We start from the raw sequence: 12,662 nt of genomic DNA, 5'->3' as shown, positions 1-12,662 counted from the left end.
TAAGCTTGTCAAATGAGAGACACAATGCTCACCTCTTAGGGTTGTTGAGAGCATCTCCAAGATAAAATATCTTAAGCCAATGCATGGTACATAGCTGGCTCTCAATGGCTGTCATGTCCCTTCTCCTCTTGTGCAAGACTTGCTTTATCTGTCCCAAGTGTGCCTTCCTTGTGCGAGGTGATGGGCCATCCAAAGCTCTGCCATGCTGACCTTCCCAGGGTCCTCTAATCAGTGCTCTGTCTCCTGCCCCAGAGCTCCAGAAAGGGTGTTGTCTCACTCAGTGGAATAGCTGCCTGGCCTGTTTTTCTGAAGGAGGGGCTGCATGGAAGGGAAACTGCCAGGGAGAACAGCAACCCACATCAGGCTACTTCCTGTTTTGAAACCTAAGGACCTGCCTGTAATCAAGGATGAGGAGTAGAGGCTGGGGGCAGACAGTACCAGTACCCCAGGCATGAAGGGCTGTCTGTCACCTGGGGCTGGTATAACTGGTGGTGTGCTCTTGAGCCTGGTTCTGGTTTCCCCATACACCCTTCCTCTGTGGCATGCATTTCTTAGAAATCCAAGACCCAAGAAGGGCATTATTTGGTGCCCTGACCTGGTATGGGAAAGATAGCCCATTATTTGGTTTCTTTCTTTTTTTTAAAAAAAGACTTTATTTATTTATTCATGAAAGACACAGAGAGAGGGGCAGAGGCGTATATACAGAGAGAAGCAAACTCCGCGTTGAGGAGCCCGATGTGGGATTCGATCCCAGGATGCCGGGATCATGACCTGAGCCAAAGGCTGATGCTCAACCACTGAGCCACCCAGGTGCCCCCATTATTTGGTTTATACATGAATCCATGTCATATGTTACTCCATCTTTGCTTGTCTGGTGTTCTCCTTCCCTATCCACAGGGACAAGGAGCAGAAGAGCTATTAGTACAGTTGAGCGTCCTCAGTTCTCATGGCCCACAGCTTGTCAGAAGCACAATGCCTAAACTTCAGCTCTCCTACGGCAGTCACCACCGTCTGGTCAACCGCCATCATCTCTTGCTCAGATACCTGCAGTGGTCCTCTAATCACTACTTCCCATGCCTTCACCTCGCCTTCCCACAAGCTCCAGTCCTTGCAGTGGTATCAACCCTCAGAACAGAACTCTGACCCAAGTCCCACCAAGTGGAGTATGACATCCCCCTGGCCAGTGTGACTTGTTCAGGGATGGGCTGTGATCCAAGCCAGTGAGTAATTAAAACTCTCATCTATTAAGCACTTGCTGTGTGCCAGACATGGGACAAAACCCCTAACCAGCAACATCTCCCTTCTTGACCCTCAAAATAATCTTGTGGGATCAGAGCTATTATTATCAGAGTGGGTGAGAAGCTTGCTAAAGGAACACAATGAGGACACATCCAAAGAATTGAACTCAATTCTTCCAGACTCCAGAACCCACCCTTGTGCTTGAGTGTAAGCATGGACACAGAACACTCTGTAGATGTTTTCTCCAAACAATAGAATTTGTCATTTTAAGACTTTGTCTTCTAGTGAGACCAGCATTATGGTGCAATGCAATCAAAATGAAGAATAGGGTCCTGCAGCTCAGCCTGCCTGCCCAGGGTATGCCCCCCTCTCCTAGGCTCCTACCAGCAATATGAGGACAACATATTTTCTGCCTTGATGATATGGGCATTTTATTTTTTTCTGAATAAAATATCACCATGTTATAGCAATCTGGTGGATCTTGGTACATTTTGGTGGATTGATCAGTTTCTCTCTCTGAAACTGATGTGGATATTTTAGTGCATTCATCCTGGGATGAAGCAAGATTCTTCCTTTTTGGTTTAATGTGAAACAACATTGGCTTTGTGACCATTACTCACCCTCAGCGCAGACTCTCCCGAGAGAAGAGTCTCGTGCTTCAGAGCAGGAATCTGAGGTCAGAAGGACCAGGGTTTAAGAGTTCTCTGATCTCCAGCAAGGTACAGGAACTAGCTAAACCCATCAGCCCATGGAATGATAATCCTACCACTCAGGTCTGGTGGGGAACTGAGCTCATTTAGGTCACCTGCTTAGCATAGTGTGCAGGCATAAAATACAGGCATATAATAAAGACTCAGTTGACTGTAGCTGTTTTTATTCATTTCTCTACTGAGAAGAAGAGTGGATTTTTTAAACTTATGATTATTTGATTAATTAATTTATAACCTGAAGTCCAAACACATGTTGCTGATGAATTAGCAGCCCCATCCTTCTTCCTTCTTATGTCTCCCTTGCTTAATCAAAAACCATTTCTCAGGCGCCTAGGTAGCTCAGTCAGTTAAGCATCCGACTCTTGATTTCGACTCTTGATCTCAGGGTCGTGAGACTGAGCCCCAAGTCAGGCTCTGTGCTGGGTGTGAAGCCTGCTTAAGATTCTCTCTCTCTCTCCTTCTCCCTCTAACCCTCCACCTCCTCTCTAAAATTTTTTTTAAAAAAATATTTCATAAAATGATTGCTGAAACAACTGATTCCTATATTTTTCAATGGAAACATGCCCACGACATCCCTTAGTTGCTCTCTCTAAAAAACCTACATGAGGTTCTTCTCTTCCAGTTAGATGCCAGGGAAAATGTTTCTCCTGACATATTAGTATGCTTATTCCTTATATAATGTAAATAATGTAGCTGGTCATGTTTCCTTTTTGTTCTGGCCACTAGGAAGCTCAAAGGCAAATTTGTGACTCAACTTTGATAAAATCCCAGAATCCTCTGCTCGTTTATGTTATAACTGCCTTCCTGGTCTTGATCTATTAAATCTACTTTTCCCTAATCTTTATTTGATCTCTATTTATAGTTTTCTACTGTTTACTATTATATTATATTATTATACATACATAATATTTAGAAAGGGGTCAGTTATATATAGTCATTAGGATGATGATTTTTCAAAATATTAAACATTTTTAATCTGCCATAATCACATAATCTGGCAAACCTAGATGGTAATGAAGCAGATTGTGGGGGGAGAAGAAGGCGTGTGTGTGTGTGTCTAAGAAACAGAGAGGGAGAGACAGAAGCTTCTACCACAGCATATAAAACTCTAGAGTGGGCTTGAGTCCCTGGTGAGTTTGTCACCTAAGATAGTTGGTGAGCTTTATCTGCTATCTTCTGAGAAACCTGGGTGAATCATTTCTTTCTGGTCAGTACATTTGTCCCAGCCCTCTGGCCACTCCATGGACTCCAGAATGGGCACCTTTAATCTACTTTCTACTGGATTCCTGAGAGTTTTCTTTTTGTTTTAATTTAATATGAGCATGTGACTCACCTACTTATGCCTCTCATTGTTACCCACAAAGTAAACCTTAAAACTTCTTCATCTCCTGCAATCCCCTCATTTTCTTATTGAGAAGAATGAAAGCCAGAGAAGCAAAGGGATTTTCCTGAGGTCACACAGCCAATGAATAGCAGAGTGGGAACAAGAACTGAGGTTTCATTCCCCTGTCCATTCATTGCTACATGCATACATCTATTTATTCAAAAAATATTTCTGAAGACAAAGAGGCATCAGACATATTGCAGGCTCCAGAGACACAGCAGTGGGTGAGATCGACACAGTGCCTGATGTCTCTGGGTTCACACTCTAGAGGGGTAGATTTACACAGAAATGGACAGGTTGGGATGCCTGGGTGGCTCAGTGGTTGAGCATCTGCCTTCGGCTCAGGTTGTGATCCTGGAATCCTGGGATCGAGTCCCACATCGGGCTCCCTGCATGGAGCCTGCTTCTCCCTCTGTCCATGTCTCTGCATCTCTCCTTGTGTGTCTCTCATGAATAAATAAATAAAATCTTCAAAAAAAAAAAAAAAACCCAACTGGAGAGGTTGTGCTAAGTGGTGTACAGGCCACAGAGGGGCACCTTGCTAGATAGCCAGTGGGCCACTGAGGGGAGGTGGTGTGGTCAGTGAGGGCTGCTCCAATAGGGACATTTGAACCAGCAGCCGGCCCAGGGAAACTCTGGCTCTGGGCATGTACATGAGTTCCTGAAGAGGACACTGGGAGAGGGTCCGAAGAAGGCAGCTGGCGAAGAGGTTGAAGAGGATGCAGGGCCATGGCAAGGCCTCCTGCTCAGCCATCACGGTGCTGGTCACAGAAGTTCATCACAGGCTCAGGTGCATGTTCCACCCAGAGGCCTTTGAAAAATCATGGAGGAGCAGGAGCAGGCCTTTCCTTCTATACCAACCCAACCACAGCTCACTCCTTCTCACTGGATCAGATTTACACTCAGCGGTATTTTTAGCCTTCTCTCTCGAGCTCAGTGAATGCACCCCACATGAAAGAGGAGACAAATTTATCTCTGTGGTTGAGAAATACTCACATGTGAGAGGCACGTGATAGCAGGAAAGAGCACAGGCTTTGGAATGAAGGGAAGTTAGGTTTGAACCTTAGCTCGGTTAGTGACCTGTCCTTCAGCAAAAGGACCTCACTTCTCTGCACACTTCTCAACCACTTCTCTTGGTTTCCCACCTGTAAACAGCATTAATAGGAACTAGTGTTTGTAGGACACTGAGGCTGAGCCAGGCATCAGGCATCCTTTATAAAGAGTAACTTGCTTCATCTTCTTATGAACCCTCTTCTTGCACTATTATCATCAAGCCCATTATAGTGATGGGGAAACTGAGACCCAAAAAGGATGACCTAGTATTCAAATCCAAGCATTCCTGTGTCTCACGTGTGATGCTGTTGCTGGATAGCCAGTGCACAAAAACCAGAGCACAGCCTGGGCCCTCACCGTATTTAATCAGTCTTCTGTTTACTCTGAGGAAGCAGATGGATAGTGTCACAACCAGATGCTCAATGGTTGCAAATGGGAGGCAAACCTCGTTGGCCGTGTTGCTCACCAGCATGCCTGACCCAACAGCTAGATTCCCAGGATATTCCTCCTGCTTTTCTGCCATGGAAAAATAAATGGGTTTAACTTCTTCCCACTCAACTACTGTCCCTCAGCAATAACACTCTCCTCTGGATTGGAATATTGTTCAAAGAGCACTGTGTCCCAGGCTGGACGTGCGTCTCCTCTAGGCTCCCATGGCACCACGTGCATCCCATATTTCAGCCCTTATAAAACCATCCAGTAAAAAAAAAAAAAAAAAAAAAAAAAAACATCCGGTAATTACCTCACTTGCCCAGGGCAAGAGCACAAATAGAGGCCCACATATCATATGTCTAAATATTAGAAGTTATAAATCAACCTAACAAACTGCTAAATAAAATATGTTCTATCCACATACCTTGACAAATATATATGCCTAGCAATCTGGAAGGCCAAGATAGAATTAGGACTCTCAGATGCCTCAGGATTTTGTGACTAAATCTGGTGACATAGAAAGGCTGGTTCCAGCCTTGGTCTCTGTCCTATACTAAGATGCGCCTCGGGCAGGGTGTTCCAGCCTCACATTTATATCGCATCATCCAATGCCTCTCCCCACTGACAGCTGCCCTTTGGCCTCCACTGGGCTTTGGAGTTTGCATAAGGGAGGCTAGTGCTCAGGCTTTAGGAGGACAAACCTGGGAAAGAAGTCTATGCAGATTCCAGAAATGGGCTTTTAGCCATCTGAGTACAACATCCGCGGACCCCAGTATGTATGCATGGAGCATGATCCAGAACAGTGTTATGTAATAGCAATACAGTCTGAGCCACAAATGCTAGTAGCCACAGTGGAATTTAAATTTTACTCACACTAGAGAACAAAAAAGTAAAAAGAGGTAATATTACCTTTAGCAATGTATTCACCTAATATTTTCAAAATACCATCATTTTAACATGTAATCAGTTACAAACAATTATTATATGAGAAATCTGACATTGTAGTACTATTCTGCTTTGACAGCACATCTCCACTGGGTCTAGCCGGCATCTATCCCACCTGCAGCACAGTAAGCGCTCCCTCCTGACAGAGAGAACCAGCATTTAGCAAGATCCCCAAGTGGTGGAAATGGACATGAAAGTTAACAGGCTGGCTTCTATAGAAGGCTCCCTGGCCTGCTGACTCTAACCAGAGAGGGCCAGAGCTGGACTGGGAGCAGGGCAGGGGTGCTTCCTAAGGGCGGTTTTGCCTCTCAATAGGAACACTCTTCCTATTGAGCCACGCTGCCTTCCCTGAGGCCCTCTCAATTGAGCAGAAAGGCAGAATAGTGTGAACAAGGAAAATGTGGAGGGCTTGGAGAATAAGAAATGGACAGATAGGAAGTCGGAGTGGAGACGACATCTGTTTAAAGGGAAAAAGATGAGAAAGAGCATTGTCACGGGGGGACAGTAGGCAGGTCTGGGGAAGGATGCTCTGAGGAGATTGTCTCTGCTGGGAGATAGTGGTAAATGAATAGTTTGTACTGGTTTCAAAGCATGACTACACGGGTGTTTAGGAAATGAGAGAGGTCCGAGGTCACCACATGGGAGGCTTCTGGAAAGATTTGTACAGGGAAATTCTTCTTCTTTCTTCTTCTTCTTCTTCTTCTTCTTCTTCTTCTTCTTCTTCTTCTTCTTCTTCTTCTTCTTCTTCTTCTTCTCTTTTTTTGAAAGAGAGAGTAAGCAAGGAGAAGAAAGAGGTGGGGGAGAGAGAGAATCTCAAGCAGACTCCCCACTGAGCACAGAACCTGACATGGGGCTAGATCCCATGACCCCAAGAGCATGACCTGAGCTGAAATCAAGAGTCAGACGCTTAATCAACTGAGCCACCCAAGTGCCGTTGTGCAGGGAAATATTTGATCCCAAGCCCTTATACTGCAAAATCAGAGCTATGTCTCAACAGCTTAAATTTGCCAATGGTTTGAATTGACATTTTGTCCCAAAGGTAGAAACCAGTCCCATCATGCACTTTTCATGAAGGTTTCTGAAACATGCTGGAGGTGAGCAGTTCCATTAGAAGTTGCATAGTGGAAATGTCATTGTCTTTGCTCTTAGTATAATGGATATTTCTTGGAGAAATGCCTCCTGGGTGCATTTCAGACTTAGTTCAAGCTGGGCTTGTATCAGGTTGGAGTGGGAGGATAATACCTGGAGATGAAAATGAAAGACAATGAAAGAAACAAAGGTTTACCAAGCACTATGGTTTTGCTGGATATATAGAGTATCTCCATGAATGGCCAATTGCTTCTCTCGAGTAAGTGTCATTATATCTGTTGAGGGTTTTCATCAACAAGTAATAGGATGTGGCCCTAACAGTGGCTTAAAGAGTAATTCTCAAGATGTAGTTCACCAGCATCATCAGCATCATGGGTACTTGTCAGAAATACACATTCTTGGGCCTACTCCAAACCTACTGAATCAGAAACACGGGTAGAGGGCCAGCAATTTGTGTTTTAACATGCCCTCCAGGTGATTCCGATGCATGTTCACATTTGAGAAAGAATGGCTTACACCATAAGGACATTTACTATTTCTTAACGAAATGTCTGGGAGCAGACTCCACACTGCTAGGACTGTGGAGCAACATTTCTAGGATTCTCTTTACCTTTCTCCCATGGTCATAAAAAGGCTGCCATAGCTTTGAGCATCATGTACTGTACTTACCTTGTAGTGTCCCAAACAGGGAGGACTAGGTGATGGCAGAAAGTGGGCTCCTCTTCCTCAATACCTTCTCTTTTATCGGGGAAGAAAACACATCTCAGGAACCTCCTCAGCAGACTTCCCTTCTCAATCCACTGCCCAAACCTGGGTCTCATGCCTGACCCTAGGCAAATTATTGGCCAAGTGGGATAGTCTGACAAAGACTTAAGCTAGCACAGCTCATCCCCTTGAGCTTGCTACTGCTCCTTCAGTGCCTGAACCAAATCATTCTCTATTAGCCAGAACAAATCAGGGGTGGGGGTAGGGGATGCCTGCTTTCGAGTAACCACTGGTGTTTGTTACAATTCTTGTGCCCATTTCACAGACATGGAAAGTAAAATCTCAGGGAGCCACATACCTAGGAAATAGCGGAGCTGAGATTCAAACTCACTTTTTTTCTGACTCCCCCAAATTTCCGTAGCCTCATTCCACCTAGGGCTTTTTTTGTTTTGTTTTTAAGATTTATTTATTTATTTATTCATGATAGACACACAGAGAGAGAGGCAGAGACACAGGCAGAGGGAGAAGCAGGCTCCATGCTGGGAGCCCAACGCGGGACTCGATCCCGGGTCTCCAGGATCGCGCCCCGGGCCAAAGGCAGACGCCAAACCGCTGAGCAACCCAGGGATCCCCTACCTAGGGCTTTATAATTACCCAGAGCCGGTAAGGCAAAAAAGATAGATTCTGGGACTTTCTGTAATGGCAACATTCAGATATGGATTATAATTCGGAACATATGATATCAGTAGAAGAGAGGTCACCAGCTGGATATCTGTGGGCCTGTGCTTTATTTGGCAAGCTATTTTTTAAATTTTTATATTCATGTTCAGTATTTAATACTGGGACACTTCACATTAAAATTCCAACTTCTAAAAAAAAAAATTCCAACTTCTAGGTGCATCTGAAGAAACGTGAAAAGCTCTTGCTACAGACCCAACATCTCCTCATGGCAAGAATCACTAGGAGCTGTGTGGCCTAATTTTTCTCATCTCCCACCACTCTCTGCCATCTTGCCACCGACCCAGTTCACCTATTTGTATCACTTAACTTGCCCCACTTCGAATTTTGCACACTCTCCCACCCAGACCTGCCTCCATGGGGCCAATGTCTGCAATGCTGATGGTGAGGTCCAGCAGCATCTCTTCTTCACCCCAACCTCCCAATCTGCAGCCAAGAGTCCTTGGGGAAGGGCAGGAATGGGGCAGTGGGAGCTTTTGGAGGGAAATCTGAGTTTTCCCATGGAACCACCAGCACTGGAACACCATAAGACTATTCTGTGGGCTCTTTGGGCTGAGACATGGCTCTTTGGGCTGAGACATGGTCCCAAGAGGGAGGCATGGAGGACTCCCTGTCCCCAAGTGTATAGTATGGGAGTGGACCCCAAGATAGCAAGCAGCTGGGACAAGGGGTCTGAAATCAGGGTGGTAGGGACTAGCAGGGCTGCCTTACCTCCCAGAAGCTGGTTCCTGTTGAAACTCCCCAGTGTTCCTATGCAATGTCCTACTCCTTAGGGTCACCGTATGTCCTCTAGGATTTGTTTTAGTTATAAACATTACCTGGGGACTAATTGTCCTCTCACTTAAACCACTACCAGAGGAAATCATATATAAAACTTGGAGTCTATTTCTTTATTTTGGTTTTCAACTCTGAAATACAGTTAGTTTGCTTTTCCTTCAGTACACTTAGGAATATTTTTGGATAGTGTTGACCCAGGAGCACTCTGTTACAAAAGGAGAAGCCACAGCAATAATAAAAATGTTGATGATAATAGTGTAGCTAAGAAATGAGGTAATGCATGGGAAAAGCCCTAGCTCAGCTCTGTGTCAGCTCCGAGGACACAAATACTCAGGGAATTCTCCATCTGTCCAGTGGGACAGACAGATGGATAAACAGGCCATTACAATGGAATCTGATCAGGGTGGCTTCAGAAGTACACAGAGAGTATTCTCAGATCTGGGACGATCAGCACCTACCCTGAGATGGGAAAGCTTCTGGAGGAGGTGACAATTGAATCTTAGCATAAGAATCAGCCAAGCAAAGAAGAGGAGAGGATGATTAGGCAAAAGGAGGCGTGGGAGTGAAGGTCTAGAAATAGGTAAGAACACGGTGCTTGGTGGCACCTGCCTGTTCCTGGAACTCACAGGGAAGGGAGACAGGGGAGGAGCCTGGAGGAGTAAGGAGCAAGTCATGAGGTCTGTGGATTTCTCCTGGAAGAATGGAGATGCATTAAGGGTCTTAAGTATAAATGTGACCAATCATGCTTGTTGGAACAGTCACCCAGGCTTCAGATGTCCTGAGAGTGGAAAACAGAGGGCAGCAGACTTGAATCCAGCAACTGCTCAGTACTATTTTCCACGAAGGAAAGAATGTTGATATTTGCTGTCTCCAAGGTTCTCCATCTCTGTATTCCAAAGGCATGAAAGTGGAAGTTGCAGATGTAACTTGGGGCAAGGGATCTGAAATCAGGGTGGTAAGGACTTGGGGGTGGTCCAGCCTTGGGGGTTACACAGCTCACTTCTACGAATTCTATTCAACAAAGCAAACCACAGGCCAATCCAGGTTCTAAATAGATTCCACCTCTTCATGAGGGGAGAGGCAAAAATTAGGAGCCGAGCCATCTTTGTATGCACCATCCCTTGCTTATATATCCTCTTAAATCATCTATTATAGAATAGGATACATGATAGGCACTTAATAAATATTTTTTAAGAATTGACTGATTGGGCAGCCTGGGTGGCTCAGCGGTTTAGCGCCGCCTTCAGCCCAGTATGTGATCCTGGAGTCCCGGGATCGAGTCTCATGTGGGGATCCCTGCATGGAGCCTGCTTCTCCCTCTGCCTGTGTCTCTGCCTCTCTCTCTTTCTCTCTCTCTGTCTCATGAATAAATAAATAAAATCTTTAAAAAAATTGATCAATTGACTAAATCATTTACTTTTATGTGGGAATCACTGACCATAAAATAGATCAGTGTTCTTCTTGGAATAAGGGAGAAGGCAGCTCCATGGATTGAAGAGAGCCAGCCAAACTGCAGTCAGTCCTCGTCTGTCCTATGACCTTCGGAAAAGTTACTCAGTCTTTCTGGAACTCAGTATGCTCATCAGGAAAATGAGGATAATTATACCTACATATGACAGTCCCAATACCCACCTTACAAGATATGTCCAGGTCTCACTGGTCATGGGTTCTAGCCTCCAGAATAGCCTTGAGGTGATAGGACCCAGTGAAAGAAAAGATGGGTTTATCACAGAGAAACAGGCTTTATTTTGAGGAGGAAGAAAATTCTTGAGTTATTTTAGAGCACTTTCATCTGGAATAAATAGAACACCACCAGCAAAGAAGACATTGACCTTTTGATTTACAAAGATAGTTAACTGAAGAAAACCCATAACAAAAGGTTGCCTCTGGGGACCAGGAATTAGAAATGGAAGGGAAAGAAATGTTTTGCTGTTTACTTTTTTGGCATCATCTGAATATTTTTCTCCCATGCATGTATTCTTTATCTAGTAAAATAATTCAAATATGAGAAATTAAAACATTGTTGAAACAATGTCTTCCCTGTCACTATTACTTTGAGCACATAGTTGGTCATTAATATAATTCACAGCTTTAGAAAGTGCTAATTCCATTTTTCCTATATTGGGAAGTCTTAAAAAGAACAGAGTAGAACTCCCAGGGTCTTTCTTCTCTCTCTACCCTGACTCAGTTTCTCCCTAGACCCTCTTACTCTTGGAATATTTTTGCATTTGTTCATTAAATGCCTGCTCAGCCTGGAGACAGTTCAGGTGACGTCCCATCTTTGCCGCCCATGATGCACACTACACTCTCACGGCCTCCTCCTCTCCACACAACCTCATCAGCTGCTCCTGCTGCTGCTTGGTTGGCTTAATCGTTTGATTTGTGATATCCAGGCAGCCTAATGTCTGTGCTTCTTTTTTAAGCAAGATCATGATATGGAGCCAGTCAAGGAGGAAGAAGAAGCCTGAAAGAGGATGAGACAGAAGAAAGGGAGGAAGGAAGGAAGGAAGGAAGGAAGGAAGGAAGGAAGGAAGGAAGGAAGGAAGGAAGGAAGGAAGGAAATGCTGATTCTTGCCGTTGTGTAGAATGCCTCTCCACAGCCTCTCTTCCTCCAGACCTTTCTCCACTTGCCCCAAGCTTCTCTTGTCCCTCCACCCTGGCAAGCTTGTGCTCTTGCATAGTGCACAGACTGGCACAGATCAATAAATAACGCTCTGAAAGACAAAAAGAAGGATTTGTTTTTTAAGTCTACCACATTTCCCAGTCACTGCACATATATGTACACATCGAAGGCACCTGCAGGTGCTGTTAGGTCTATGAGATTGGCGATTAGTCCCACCATCCACTTCTCGGAGTTTCCACCACTGCCATGCCTGTCAGTACAAATGGGACCATGAACTGATGTGAGCTGATGTGTGAAAATATCACCTATGGTCATATAAATAAATAAAGAAAGTGTGGTCGCTTCAGCAGCACACATATCAAAATTGGAACAATAAAGAGAAGATTAGCATGGACCTTGCGCAAGGATGACATGCAAATTCATGAGGCATTCCATTTTTTGAAATAGGGCAGAGGATCATAGGGTAAAGGAGGGAAAACTGAATGGGAAGTAATCAGAAAGGGAAAAAAACCACGAGAGACTCTTAACTATAGGAAACAAACTAAGGGTTGAAGGAGGGGAGGTGGGTGGGGGGGATAGGGTAACTGGGTGACAGGCATTAAGGAGGGCACATGATGTGATGAATGCTGGGCATTATACGCAATTGATAAACCACTGAGCACTACATCTGAAACTAAGTATATATTTTATGTTGGCTAATTGAATTTAAATTAAAAAAATAAAAAAGAAAGAGGGAAAGGAAGAACAGAAGGAAGGAAGAAGGGAGGAACAGAGGAAGGAAGGGCTGCCCTCCCATGTTTACTGTAGCTCTTGATCTTTTTCTTTCCTTAAATCATTTTTGCCAGTCTCCAAGTGTGATTCCCAGCAAGTCATCCCCAGACTTAAGTGATAGCTCTTGCTGTTGGTTAAATTGTGTCCCTCAAAAAGATATGTTGAAGTCTTGACCCCCAGTACCTTGGAAAGTGAC

General features: G+C 44.5%; 1 non-coding gene across 1 annotated transcript; it reads left to right on the top strand.

Moving 5' to 3' along the window:
* Positions 1-12,029: 12,029 nt before the first annotated feature.
* Positions 12,030-12,136, top strand: LOC112652079 (U6 spliceosomal RNA). Its single transcript, XR_003131231.3, has one exon. It is a non-coding gene; the product is annotated as a U6 spliceosomal RNA (small nuclear RNA).
* The last annotated feature ends 526 nt before the right edge of the window (positions 12,137-12,662 follow it).

Source organism: Canis lupus, chromosome 4, assembly GCF_003254725.2.
Source record: "Canis lupus dingo isolate Sandy chromosome 4, ASM325472v2, whole genome shotgun sequence".
NCBI classification, from domain to species: domain Eukaryota; kingdom Metazoa; phylum Chordata; class Mammalia; order Carnivora; family Canidae; genus Canis; species Canis lupus.
This window is presented reverse-complemented; position numbering and strand designations above follow the sequence as displayed.